This window comes from Triturus cristatus, chromosome 3_1 (genome assembly GCF_964204655.1).
Source record: "Triturus cristatus chromosome 3_1, aTriCri1.1, whole genome shotgun sequence".
NCBI classification, from domain to species: Eukaryota; Metazoa; Chordata; class Amphibia; order Caudata; family Salamandridae; genus Triturus; species Triturus cristatus.
The window spans coordinates 196,724,697-196,740,552 of NC_140583.1; positions in this window are offsets into that span (position 1 = coordinate 196,724,697).

Below are 15,856 nucleotides of genomic sequence, written 5' to 3' on the forward strand. Positions count from 1 at the left end.
GTTGCCGGAGAAGCCATTATAAAATTCAAACAAGAAATGTTGATCTGTATAAAAAAAGTGAAAATGAAGATAATTATAAGTGGAAGGATTTTGCAACATATATATTTCTGGAAAATAGTTTTGATTTGGGTGAAGATCAGCGTATTTGTAAATACTGTTATAACAAGTTAGAAGAAAATAGAATGCCAGCCAGAGCTGTACATAATAATTTAGAATTGGTTGATATTCCTGCAGAACTTTCTGATTTAAATACGTATGAGTCTATACTCATTCAATGTGTCCATTCGTTTCAGACCATAGTGCGTATGGAGCCCAAAACAGGTAAATTACCTCCTTCGGATTTACAAAGAGGTTTAAAAGGAAGAGTTGTCTATTTGCCATTGGATTTGAAAAAAATATGGAAACAATTGATGCAGATAGATTGGAAACTGAACCATTAGTTATTCTGGTTAATGGAGTACCAACAAAGAATAAGAAAATTTGGCAGGAGCTGGTAGATGTACGAAAAGTACAAAGAGCAAATTTATATTTGAAAAAAAATATTAAATGGTATGAAACAATTTATATGGATGAAGATGAAGATGTTTTACTACCAGACTCAGGAATACCAGCTGGGCAAATTGAAAAAGTGGATAAGTCAAAAGAAGAAGAAATTTATGAACATTTCAACATACATCCTCTTAATTCAAAAGAAGTTATGGCAAACACTATTGATCTGTTTCAGATGAAAAAAGCAAAAGGAACTCCCGTGAGTGTATGGGAGGAGAGCTTGGAAGCTCGATGTTTTCCCCAGCTGTTTCCTACAGGAAAAGGTGGACGATATGATGAACGCCCAGTACAGATTCCTGCTTTTGAGTATCGGACTACAAGATTATATGCAAAAGATCCAAGATTTCATCAAAGTATTCCTTATTTGTTCCATCTTTTATTTGACTTGTCTGCACTATCTTATGCAGTAAATCACATTTTAAAAAGTGGAGTACATCTACATAATGTGTCTGCAAAGGATTTTATGAACAAAGTGCAACAGCGAGATGAATATTTGGAATCACAATTGATTAATCTGATGGCTTGTCAGCGTGGAACTAATGAATATTGGTACCGACGCCATGGAGAATTGAAATGTATGTTACGGAATTTAGGAACTCCTACATGGTTTCTCACCCTAAGCTGTGCTGACTACGCTTGGGATGATCTTCTGGATTTTCTTCGAGAGGCAAATTCAAATATTGAAAACATCCAATACAAGACAGCAGGAGAATTGTGCTCATTGGATCCGGTTAATGTTTGCAGATATTTCAATCATAGATTTGAGGCTATGATGTCCTTCATCTGCAATAAAAAAAATCCACCTCTTGGAGAAGTTGTGGATTTCTTTTGGAGAAAAGAGTACCAAGCAAGAGGTGCTCCTCATATTCATATGCTGTTGTGGATCAAGGATGCCCCAAAATTTGGAACAGATTCTGATGATGCAGTTTTAAGTTTCATCGAAGAATATGCAACATGTGCTATACCTAAAAGCACAGAAGAGAAAAACTTAAAAGAGCAAGTTTTACGTTTCCAAAGTCATCGGTGTTGAAAATACTGTCGACGAAAGTACAAGAGTAAAGAAAAATTCTACACAAAATGTCGATTTGGATTTCCACGACCTGTTCTTTCAAAAGGAAGAGTCAACAGTTTTATGTCAGCTGTGCGACATACTATTACAAGAAAATCTCCCAAAAATACGTACAACCTAGGAAGAAAAGAAGAGTCAAAATATATAAATGACTACAACCCAGTCATTTTATCCATGTGGAATGCTAACATGGATATACAGTATGTTGCTGACAATTCTATTGCTGTTGCTCGGTATGTCACATCTTACATCACTAAATCTGAGAAAACGGAATTGAAGGAAATGTGGGAAGAGATTTCTCACGAGAAGACTGTCAGTAAGAAGCTATACAGTTTCAGTTTAAAGATGTTATCGTATCGAGAAATTGGATCCTACGAATGCTCAGATAGGTTATCATCTGCAAGTCTGTACTCCAAATCCAGAAGAATAATTTGGGTAAGTTTAGGCCTTGCAGGAATGCGAAATCGGGTACTGAAATCTATTGGAGAAATTGAATATTTGGCAGAGAACGACCCGGAAAGTACAGATATTTTGAAATCAAACATGTTGGACACATATTACCCAAAAAGAAGTCGTCATCTTGAGAACATGTGTCTCTATGAAGTGCTGCAGAACTACATTTTTACACGGAAAGCCACAGAAGACATCAACAATGGAAAATATAAAGTCATTGGTGAGGAAGGATGTTTGGTGAAGCAAACAAAAGGAAGTTTGATTAATCACAGGAAGCTGAGTTGCGACACTCCTGACAAAAATGAATTTTACTACTTAGCACTTTTACAGCTGTTTAAACCATGGCGTTCAGAGGATGAATTACTAGGAGATTTTCACAGCTATGAAGATTCCTTTAATGCATGTAAAGATACGATTGAATGCAGTACTTTCACAAATTATGTACAAATGTTAAATGAAGAAATTGAACAGGAAGCTACAATTGCAGCTGAAGTAGCTAGAGACAGTTCTCAAGACAGCCAAAGTTCTGGAATGCTCAGTCAAGATCCCCTAGGACAACCAATCGTAGAAAATGAAGCTGCAATAGCCATGACTGAAGTGGAAACAGCTATGAATCAAGCTCAGGAAGATTTAATAGACTTACCAAATTTGGAACAGCAACTGAATGAAGAACAACAACAAGTTTATGAAGAAGTCACTAAAAAAATTGATCTTGGATTACTACATGAAAAGAAAGAGTGCTCATGCACATCATTTGAACCAAGCAGGATGCATGCGAGTGGGCAAGCTGGACCTGGAAAAAGTTTCTAAATTAAAGTCATCAGAAGCTACCTACAGCAAAAAACAGATTCAACTTTGTCTTGTGTTGTTACTGCTCCAACTGGGTTAGCAGCATATAACATAAAAGGAATTACCTTACATCACTTGCTAATGTTACCAGTGGAGCATGAGAACAAAATAGAATATCACAAGCTAACAGGAGAAGCATGCTTCGAAGTTTCAAGAGTGTTGAAGAAGATGCAAGTTCTCATTATTGATGAGGTAAGCATGGTATCAAACTTAATGCTTGCCTTTGTGCATTTAAGAATGCAGCAAATTCTAAAGAGAGACTATGACGTGTTATTTGGTGGAAAACATGTCATAGTTTTTGGGGATCTTCTGCAGCTCACTCCAGTTAAAGGACAACCAGTGTTTAATACTGTGACACATGAAGATACGAAGAAGTCATTAGGAAGTATTGGTAATGCGAATATTTGGTCATTCTTTGAGTACAAAGAACTCGCTACCAATATGAGGCAAGCAAATGATGAAGATTATGCAAGTATTCTGAAAGATATCAGAATTGGACTACTCACAGAAGTTGGCAGAAAAGCATTACAGAGTCGGTTGCTACATAATTTATTTCCAAGTGAAGAAATAGTTTCAGAGAAAATATACAAGAACATTGCAGAAAAAAATACTGTAATCTGCTTAATGCCAACACTACGTGAATGCTCGATATTCAATGAGGAACTTTTGAAATTGGAAAAGGAGGAGATTAAGAAAATGGAAGCAGTGGACAAAATTCAGCATGAAGGAATTACTATTACAATAACAGGCAAATGGAAAAATAAATTGGATTCTCTAGAGAAGAACATTTCGAAAACAGCTGGATTAGAAAAAAATCTTTATGTTTGTATGAACTGTCGAGTATTTTTAAGAAGAAATTTGGATGTAGAAAAAGGTTTAGTGAATGGAGCTATGGGTAAAGTTGTGGGTTTTGTGAAATACCAGAAAAAAGATGGGATTGAATTTTTAAAAATAAAATTTGATCAGATTGAAGAGGTTAAAGACATTAGTCGTTGTTCAGTCCATTTTTTGCTTGTAAAAGACGTATATGTACGTAGGAAGCAGTTTCTGCAACTGCTGTAGCTGTAACTATTCACAAATCTCAAGGATTAACTGTAGATAGTGCTTTTGTAAACATTGGTTCTACTGTGTTCAAAGAAGCTATGGCATATGTTGCTTTGTCACGAGTGAAAACATTATCTGGTTTATTCATGATAGACTTTGATGACTCAAAAGTTAGTGCTGATGCAAATTGTGTAAAGGAGTATCATAGATTAAGAAGAACCTATGCTCCTCATTTAGGTCAGTATCCTGTGTTTGAAAAACGTGTTGTTTCTCGGAAAAGGAGAATTGAGAATATCTGTAATGAGGATGTACAGAAGAGAAAACAAAAGGAGAGTGATGTGATTGCAAGCAAAAAGAAAAAGGACAATGTTCAAGAGGTTGTTGGTTGTCATTTTGAAAGTAGCTCTTGTGTCAACTGCTACGCTAATGTAGTGCTGAAGGTTGTATTTTATCTTGAAAGTTTGCAAGAGCAGATAATAGTAAATCATGAAAAAAGATTTTGTTCTCTGATGAGTTTTCTTTTTGAGAAGCTGAGTATTGATAAAACTAAAATAGAAAGTGCTTCTTATGTTAGAAAACTTTTAGATGTATGTTCAGGATGTACACAGTTTACTCAAAATGTCCAGCAAGATGCACAGGAATTCTTGATGTATATCCTTATGGTACTGGAAGAAGAAGGGATAGAAATAGAAAATATGTTTGGTCTCTCTTATAAATGGGAACATAGTTGTGAAAACTGTTTCAATACATGCAGCTCTAATGTTGATTCAGAAAGGTTTATATATTTAACATTACCAGAGACTAAATCAGTGACTTTTAGTAAATTAGTTAAAGATGTCAATCACAACATGGAATGTTCTAAATGTAAATCAGACATGTTTTCAACGTTATTTTCAAAGAAATATGGACAGTATGTAATTTTAATGATGCAACGTTGTAGAGCTGATGGTTCAAAATTGGACACTTTAATAAAGAAGTTTACAGGACATCAATTAACAAAATCTGGAAAAACTTTTCTTGCAGTTGCAATAATTTTCCATGATGGACCTTCTATAACTTCTGGTCATTACACAGTTTATCTTAAATGTGAAAAAGGCTGGACACTGTGTAATGATTCTCAATTGATTTTCAAGCAACGTTTGCCTGCAGAATTACCAAATTCCTATTTAATTTTTCTGAAACCAAAATTTTAAATACAAATTGCAACATCTGAACAAATCATTTTTGCAATTTTATTGGATTACCATTGGATATTTCATCAAAAAAGAATTTAAAAATTACCATTTGGCCTCATGGAAAGGTAAAAATTTCTATTGTGGACTTCTTCGATAGATATTATTTTGGTCTATGTGCTTAAGCAACAAGATTTACAGACAATATTTATTGCAAATAGTTATTGTTCTTAGATGATGTTTTTATTAAATATGTTACATTTCTATAAAGGTATGTTTTACTGAGAAGAGATTCAGGGCTTTTTTTTAAACAATCTTTCAGATAGTTAATTTTTTTGCCCGCTGTTAAGTGATGAATGCAATTGGTTTCACGATTTACAGTGAAATTTAATATATTCTGAAAACAGCAAAAAAAGGGCGAAATATTGTTTTTTTAAATATGAAAATATGTGTACTGTATTCTAAAATGTATTGTTAAATATTAATACTTTTTTTCTTTTTTTACAGATTGAGAAAGAAAATTTAGGAACATTAATCCTTTTTTCTAGCAATTAAAAAAAAACATTTATTGATAATTAAGTTATTTTGTTGGTCAGGTAAGTTTGAAATATCTGTATTTATCACACATTTACTTTCATGGTCCCTTTTTTTCACTTCTCCTTACTCTGCTTTTCTCATTTCCCTTGTGGTCCCTCAAGTACCTTGAAGGGTGAAAAAAAGATTTTATTTTTTAAAAAAATGGGTGCGCGTACCGTGAGCGCACGGTGGGAAAAATAATTTAAAAAAGTGATTGAAAAAAAAAAATTGTGAGCTAAGGTGGCTCTTAAAAGAGCCATTGTGTTAATACAGGGACAGAGGAAGGAAAGAATGGCAATATTATAAGGTACCGCACTTGTGCTGCTCTATCTTATTGTCTATTAGAGGAATACTAGACTCCCCAAAAGCAATAGGAGCATAGCAAGTATTGCACCTTATATGTACCCTCTGAAATCGGGGGTAAATGTCCAGAGGAGCAGAAGATGGTGACGCTCTCACCGCAGAGGAAGTGCTCGGCTGAGCTGCCGAAGATGTACTCGGCTGAGCAGCTGCGGATGTGCTCGGCTGAGCTGCTGGAGGGGTTGCTGCAGTAGCTCGAGCAAAAGTCTTGGGATGTACATCCCTAATGTGTCAGAACATAGTGAAGATTCCAAAAGAGTACTTCTTCTTTGGATCTCCTCTAGACAAGACACGCCCACAAAGTTTGCAGGTGACTTTTGGAGCATTGACTTTCTTCTGCCCCTCTGGAAATGTAAAATATTACCAGACATAAGAATCCTTCTGTTTCCTCTGTCTCTGTCTGATAATGCTGTCCTGCTCACTCCCAGAAGAGGACTGCTGCTCTGCCATTGTATCACAAAGACACTTCAGCTCCTTCTCCTAGGGAATCACAAGCAATAATGAGGGGAATGGGTGTGGTGTTGGAAGATTCTGGAAATGAAAGAAGTTTAAACCAATGAAAAGTGTTGTTTCTGGATCACATGACCTACCGTGCGCGCTCCGTACGCTTACCGTACGCGCACGGTAAAAGTACGCATGCGCGTACGTAAAACGCGCACATGCGCGTAAGGAGCACGCGCGTACGACGCACGCGCGCATGCGCATTAGAGGCACGCGCGCATGCGCGTACGGCGGTTCCGCGTAAGGAGCACGCGCGCATGCGCAAAAATAAAACGCGCGCATGCGCGTAGGAAGCCAGCGCGTACACGTCGCAGACGAAGTACGCATGCATACGTAAATCGCGTACGCATGCGCACACGGAGCATAGATATTACGTACGCGCACCGTACTTATAGCGTACCGTGCGCGTACCGTAAGCTTACCGTACGCGCACGGTAAAAAATCAGACAAAAAAATATATAAAGGTTTGTAGAAGATATTAACTATGTTGTTCAACTATATCTAAACATTTATTTAAAAAAGAAGAACCATTCCATATTGCAGGATACAGTAAATCTATGATTATATACATAGGTAGCATATTGTTTAAAAAAAAAATCTCAAAAGAAATAATAAATAAAAAAAATAGCATTTAAAAAACCTTGCAAATTCATTAAAAAAAACATAGGTTTCACACACGTTACAGTTAGGAATTAGCATTTAAAAAACCTTGCAAATTCACTGAAAAAAACATAGGTTTCACACATGTTATAGTTAGCTGGACATTTCGCTCGTAAAAAACCAATGAAATTCCCCCGTTATAGTTAGTTCAGCTAACTATAACTCGTGCGCCTTCAATCCACTGCTGATGACGTCACATATTACATCACTCATGACATGGTCAGTGACATCACTCATGACATCACTGATGACATCTCAAATGACATCACTGATGACATCACTGATGACGTCATCCATGTGATAAATTACCGCATCTTCTCACACCATAATATAACCTTTGATACACCGACTCAAAATTTCAGAGTTCCATTCTCAAAACCATACATACTGCAATACCAATAACTACATATGCATTTATACACCTATATAGACACTCACACACCACCAATCATCCATAGAGGTACTCTCACACCTAGTCAGTCATGCAAATAATCACACTGCCATTTACTCACCTATGCGGTTATACACACTCAAGTTCACTTACTCAAAAATAGTACCACATTCTTACGCTCTTATAGAATCACTGATACAAGCACACACTCATCCATACAGTCACTCTCACAATCACACACTCTCACATCTACCCACTTATATACTCTTACACGCATATATACTGCCTTTCAAATATGTAGTTAGTCACAAATGTACCACTGAGGTATACATTCAATCCCTAACACACCCATACATACACTCACTCAACTATACAGTCCATCACAGATGCACTCTTAAAACCATGCACCCATAGAATCACCCACTCACACATCTAGTCACAGAGTAACACACACCCTACCAACACAAACACTCAGGAACCCATATAGATACTGAGACAAGCAATCAATAACTCATATAGACACTCATATAGCTATTCACAAAACCATGCAGCCACTTATACACCAACATACAGACACATACAAACATTTACACAGTTTAGTCACTAGTCTGCAGTAAGATACATTTAATGACTCACATAGAGTCAGTTACGCACCACAGAAAATCATCCATTTACAAACTTGTACACCCACTTATTCTTCAACTGGCCTTTCCCTATATATATTAAACATATTAAAATTGTTCAGAAACACATACTCAATCGATGATGTCATCAGTATTCACTAAGATACTGTTAATAAGTCAGTTATACAATTAATTTTACAAAAAAAAAACATGCATATAGACTCTTATTTACCCATTTATTCTTCCTTTAACCTTTAGATATACATATATAAAAAATATTTATTTTTCAGAAACACACATATTCACTGGATGATGTCATCAGTGATGTCATCAGTGATGTCATTTGAGATGTCATCAGTGATGTCATGAGTGATGTCACTGACCATGTCATGAGTGATGTAATATGTGACGTCATCAGCAGTGGATTGCGGGCGCGCGAGTTATTATAGTTAGCTGAACTAACTATAACGGGGGAATTTCATTGGTTTTTTACGAGCGAAATGTCCAGCTAACTATAACATGTGTGAAACCTATGTTTTTTTCAGTGAATTTGCAAGGTTTCTTAAATGCTAATTCCTAACTATAACGTGTGTGAAACCTATGGTTTTTTCAGTGAATAAATATATATACATATATATATATATATATATATATATATATATATATATATATATATATATATATATATATATATTATATATATATATATATATATATATATATATATGTATATACTCAAGCCACTTGTTCAGGATATGCGGTGCACCAGAACGAAGTGGGTCGATGTGACGATCCCGGACAGATCACTTTTAACATGAACAGCAGTCACGCTTCCAATTCTGAAGCAGGCGCAGACACTGTCATTTGAGATGTCATCAGTGAGGTCATCAGTGATGTGACTGACCATGTCATGAGTGATGTAATATGTGACATCATCAGCAGTGCATTGCGGGGCGCAAGTTTTAGTTAGCTCAACTAACTATAACGGCTGAATTTCTCTGATTTTGTACGAGTGAAATGTCCAACTAACTGTCCTTGAAACCTGTGTTTTTTTAAGTGAATTACTAACTTTTTTAAAATTCTAATATCTAACTATAATGTCCCTGAAACCTATGGTTTTTATTGAATTTCTAAGATTTTTTAAATGCTAATTGCTAACTATAACGTCCCTGAAACCTATGGTTTTTTCAGTGAATTTCTAAGGTTTTTTTAAATGCTAACTTATAACTATAACGTAGTAGTTACGTTTTCAGAGTGGTGCAGAAAAGGGACTGGGCCTCCGACCAGTAATCAGAAATTCCGCTGCATAGGACTTTCAGTAGGTTCCAGGAGGGCTTCATGGCCCCTAAAGTCCTTCAGAAGTAAAGTGGACTTCTTCGCCCAACCCATAGTGTGCCAGGAGGTGTGTTTGCAGAGTGGTGGAGGAAAGGGGGTGTGGCCTTAAAAGACCTCCTAGCAATACAACTATTTGGGACATACTGGAGGTAACAGGAGGGGTAGTTGCCCACCAAGGACGACCTTGGGGGGCAACTACCCCTCCTATTACCTCTAGTAAGTCACACACAGCAGCATTGGTAAGTTTTCGTAGCAGGCCATGCCCTCTTCAACCATCATTCTGCAAATGTGCTCCCTGGCACGCTCTGGGAGGGAGATCCTTCGATGTTGGAGGTCCTTAGGGGCCAACTAGCCTACCTGACACCTCCAGCAAGCCCCGATAGCTGGATTGCTGAGCGCTGCACACAGGCCACCCCCCCTTTCTTCACCACTCTGCAAACGCTCTAGGTGTGCTCTTGGTTGGGGGATGAAGCCTCCTTGCCTCCTGAGGATCCCTGGGGGCCAACTAGCCCTCCTCTCATCTATAGTAATCCCCACACAGCTGGATTGTTGAGAGTGGTCCAAGGCCAAACCCCCTTTTTGCACCACCCTGCAAACACACCTCCTGGCACACTGCTGCGCGGGGGGTGAAGTTCACTTTAGTCCTGAGGTCCTCAGGACACTTGTGGACCTCATTGCCCCACCAGCAGTATGCCAAGAGGTGCGTTTGCAGAGTGGTATAAAAAGGGGCGAGGCCTTGAACCACCTCTCAGCAATCCCACTGTGTGGGGCTTACTGGAGGTACCTGGTGGGCTAGTTGACCCCTAAGGACCCTTAAGGTTCTAGGGGACTTAATCCCCCAACCTACAACGCAACTGGAGGTGCGTTTGCAGAGTGGTGCGGGGAAGGGGCGGGGCCTCCGGCCCAATGCCACTTTTTTTCCTATTTTTAACCTTAGAAGGGGAGCTGTATGGCCCTCTTCTCATAATATTTTGTGGGCCCTGGGTACCTCATCCTCCAGGTCCTTTGACATATTTTATGGTAAAAGAAAAATGGGAATGAGGACTGCAGCTCCCCACCCGAGGCTGATTTCGGCCCTGGGGACACCATCAGTCAGGGCAAGGCCATATTTTTTATACAATATTTAAAAAGTAGGGGGGCCGTGTGGCCCCTTCCTGAGGCCGTTTTCAACCCCGGGGACCCTATCCCCCAGGGAGTTGCCTCATTTAAAAAAAATCTTATTTTTCTGGGAGGGGGGCTGCAGGGTCCCCCTTCTCCTGGTCACTTTTGGCCCCGAGGACCCCATCCCCCAGGGTTGACCCTCACATTGGGGACTGCAGGGGGAGCCCCAATTACCCCGCAGTCACTGCCGGCTCCCCGCCTCCTGCGGGAGCTGGCATTTCTATTGGGCAAAGGGAGCTGCTGACATGCATCTCCCTTTGCCCAAAAGCAATTCTGCTTTGCTTTGTGGAAGCTTTCCACAAAGCAAAGCAGAAGGTTGCAATGACAGGACAGGAGCAGTGCTCCCGCCCTGCCATTGCAAACTGCAATGTCCCAGGGTGGGCAGCCGGGGACACTGCTGGAGCCAGCCTTGGGGAATGGTGGTCCCCAGGGTCAAGGAGGGATCCAGGAGGGGGCTGTTCGGTCCCCCTCCCAACATATGCAAAGCCCCGTGGAGGTGGTGGTCCCCGGGGATCGGGGTCCAGAACCTGGCCCACCCGGGGGCTCATTAAAATGTATTTTTTTATTTTCTCGACGGGATTCGCGTACCGTACATGAATCCCACCCAAAAAAAAAAAATTATAAGGGGTCAAGGTTGTTTCTACCCTGCCCCCTTTTCTTATTTGTCAACCATTTTTTCCCTTTTTTCTTGTAACTCAGTTTTACTGAGTCACAAGATTGCTGCCAACACTTCTTTGTTTGGAGTGACAGCCAATCAAAATTAAGCTCAGGATTGGAGGGATTCACGGTTCCACTGCGGTCACCAGATATCGATACTTGCTTTTTTTTCGAATTTCTCAGGAACTACTGAATGGATTTGTACCATTTAAAGCAAATAGTGCACTCTTGACAAAGAGCTACCTTTCTGCCAAATTTGGTGTAATTCCGTTCAACAGTTCGGGCTGTAGCCGTGACATAGCTTTCCTATGGAAATTAACGTGGAGAAAACACGTTTTGGGACCCCCTTTTTTCTCAGCCCCTGCTTGACAAATCACCCCGAAACTTTTCAAGACAGGTGCTGACCTGAGAACCCAATTAGTTTTGAAAATTTCATGAAGATTCGTCAACTGGTGCCAAAGATATTGGCAAAATAAAAAACACTTTTCCTATGCAAACTAGGTCCTAACTATAAACATAACTACGACCGCCAGTAGGTGATATATATATATAGTGAACAATGCGGCAAGACCGCCGAAACGCATCTAGCCAGCATTGATGGAATAAAGCATTTTTTCTTGATGATATCACCCACGGAGTCAGCGCCTGTTTTACGTACCTTTGAACCAGGATTGGTAGAATATATATATATATATATATATATATATATATATATATATATATAGTCACTAAAAAAACAAAGGTTACAGGGACATTATAGTTGGGGTCAGATTTCACTCGTACAAAACCAGAGAAATTCGGCTGTTATAGTTGGCTGAGCTAACTATAATTTATACCGCAATTCATTGCTTATTACCTCACATATTACATCCTCATGACATGGTCAGTGACATCATTGATGACATCACAGATGACATGTCAAATGATATCACCGATGCCATCAATGATGACACCATCCAGTAAGTATTTTGTAAAAGTTTATGATTGCTAAACGTATATACTAAGCTACTACAAAACTTAAAGTTGTAAACTAGGGGTACTACGAATAAGTGATACTACTTTTAATATATCTCATGTGAGTGGCTTTGTGACTGTATGTCTCCTTGTGTGTATTGGTGTGTAAGCAGCTGTGTGGGTGTATAAGTGGTTGTGTAAGCAGCTGTGTGAATAAGTGAGATGCTGTGTGAGTGGCTTTATTGGTGAGTGAGTGGGTGTGTCAGTGGATGTATGGGTGGAAATTGACAGGGTTAGTGGCTCTATCAGCGGGTAAGTGGGTATGTAGTGACTGTATGGGTTAGAGAATTGGTGTCTGTAGGGCTGTATGAGTAAGTGCCTACGTGTGTAAGTGGCAGTATGGGTGAGTGAGTGGTTGTTTGAATAGGTGTTTCGTTACATGACTTCGTATGTGAGTGACTGTATTGGACAGTGAGAGGCATATGTACAAGCCACTATCGCCACAGGAATGTCACTTTTTGTGACGTTCCTGTGGCGATAGGCACCTTGCCTTATTTACAAGGCAGCGTTAAGCCACTTAATGTGGCTTAACGTTACCTTGTAAATAAGGCCCTCTTTCACACAATGCTTAGAATGAAAGGGGTGGGCAGTGGGTGTTGCGGTGGTCATTCCACCGCAACACCCATTGATTTTGATGCTGCCTCCTATTTACAAGGGCAGCGTAAATAAGAGGCAGTGCCAAAATTAAGACCAGGGAACACCTGGTCTTAACTTGGCCAAACAAGAAGAAATGCTTTATTATCCTTGTTTTTGCTTTTTCCACGTTTTTTGCCTTGTGCAGCTCACTTGGAAAAAGCAAAAAGCCTTGGATTGTTTATGTGTAGGAAGGTGACCCTTTCTGCACATAAACAATCCTTAGAAAAAATTACCTTAAGCAGCACACATAGAAGTGACAAAATGGCATTTCAGGATTGTTTATGTCCTGGAAGGGACACCTTCCTACACATAAACAATCCTCTACTGCACGCAGACACCCGTGCACTCTGGTGCAAGGTTGCCTGCATTGGCACTACAATGCTAAGTGGAGCTACAGCGCAAGGGGAAACGCAAGGCTGCACCATATCCTTGCAAATATGGTGCAGCCTTGCATTTCTGAAGTGGTGGAGTGAGGAGGTAAGCTTTCAGAAACAGGCAGACTTTTTCCAGAAAACCAAAATTCTCTCCACTGTATTGACATTTAACTGGAACATAGCCTATTTTTCCATTTTTTTGTGCTTTCAACCTCCTTCCAGTTAGTGGTTGAAATGGGTGTGGAAGCAATAATGGACCCCGGATATCTATATATTTCTGAAACTTAGACAAAATTATGAATTTAGCAAGGGGTCATTTGTATAGATCCTTCCAGGTTTTTTTACAGAGAAACTCTCAGTTGAAAACAAAAAATATTGAAATTTAGTTGAAAAAAACAGCCATTTGTGCCAGCGTTTTTACATGTAACTTCTTCTAAGTATGGCAGATATTTTAAAGCAATATACCGTTACATCTTCAGGACGCTTCTAGTTGTGGGGATAGATAGGACTTGTAGGTTCACTAAGAACCAGAGGAACCCAGAGCCAATGAGTGAGCTGCATCTTGCACAGGCTTTATATTGTGTACTCTGTATATAGCAATTAAATTGGTAAAATATAAAGAGTGAAAAATCGGTATCAAGGAAACCTGTATATTTCCAAAATGGGAACAAAATATAGAGTTAAGAAGCAATGGTTATTTACACATATCCAAAATTGTGGGTACCCATACAACCATGTGAATCAGAGGACGTTTTTCAAAATGACTTATTTTTTACACATTGTCTTACATTTGGAAGGCAGAAATGCAAAGAAAGTCAATTGGCAATAACACTTGTTCTACTGTTCTGTGTTGCCCTAAGATTCCCGATGAAAATAGTACCTCACTTGCGTGGGTTGGCCTAGTGCCCGTGACAGGAAACGTCACAAAACGCAACGTGGACAAATCAAATCTTTACACAGAAAATGACTCTTTTTTGCAGAGTGCCTAGCTGTAGATTAGGGACCCTAACTCAGCCAGCACCTAGGGAAACCTAGCTATTGTTACAATTTCGAAAACTAGATACCCAGGGGAATTTGGTAGGGGGCAACTTGTGTGGCTCTCACCAGGTTCTGTTACCCAGAATCCCCTGCAAACCTCAAACTTTAAAAAAAAAAAAAATCCTCACATGTCTGTGATGGAAAGTACTGGAATCTGCAGAATATGCCACCTTATTTCGCCTGCGTTCACAACGCAAGGTGTTACAATGCGGTTGTTACAACGACCTCGTTGTTAGTTCGCATACCGTTACAACGCAAGTCGGAACAACGACTTGCGTTGTATGTTAGAATCCTGATGTGCGGACAGTAGGGAAGGTGTTGGATTTTAGCTTCAACACCTTCTGACCCTTACAACGCATACGTTGTTCCGACTTGCGTTGTAATGGTATGCGAACTAACAACGCGGTCATTGTAACGACTGCGTTGTAACGCCATGCGTTGTTTCGCATGCATTGTTAATGCTGTTTACCGAATCTGCGTGAAGCTACAAACTTTAACCAACCCAGCATTCCCCAATCCCTCTCGATAAAAACGGTACCTTACTTGTGTAGGGAGGCCTAGTGTTCGTGACAGGAAATGGCCTAAACCGCAAGGTGGGCACATCACATCTTTCCAGTTGAAACGTGCCCTTTATTGCTATGTGCCTAGCAGTGGATATTGGACCTTAGCTCAGCCGGCACCTAGGGAAACCTAGTAAATCTGTACATTTTTCAAAACTAGACACCCAGGGAAGACATTTTCCTTACATTTCTGTGATAGAAAGTTCAGGAATCTGCATGAAGCCACACACTTCCACCCACCCAGCATTCCCCCAAGTCTCACAATAAAAATGGTACCTCACTTGTATGGATGGGCAAAGTACCTACGGCAGGGAAGGGCCCAAAATGTTTTTCAGAGCTCCGCACAGAGCGCGGAGTGGGCAAAACTCTGTGAACTCCGCCAGCGGAGCGGAATTCTTTGCCCACCCTCACACATTACAACATTCACAAAAAGGGACAATGTACACCATTCCAGAGAAAGACAGAAAAAAACAAATATTACTGCACAACCATCTATTCCTAATGTACACACACATACTGGTATGATTTGGCATGAGGGTGAGTGATGATTCAATATATAACATTTTATTAACAAGAGATTTCACAAAAATTAAATGCACTGTAAATAATTAAAAGGACAAAATATTCAACCAGTGACTCACAGTTTGTGGGTTGTAAAGCCACGACAAGGTACTAACCTCTTTACATGCCATTCGTATACCTTTCATACATGTGACACACACACAAAACCATTACCGCCACAAGTCACGGGCCCAGCACATAACAACACTCACATCAACAGACAGCGGTATTCAAGGGCCCATCACTTTCACACGCCCACATGCCTGACACAGC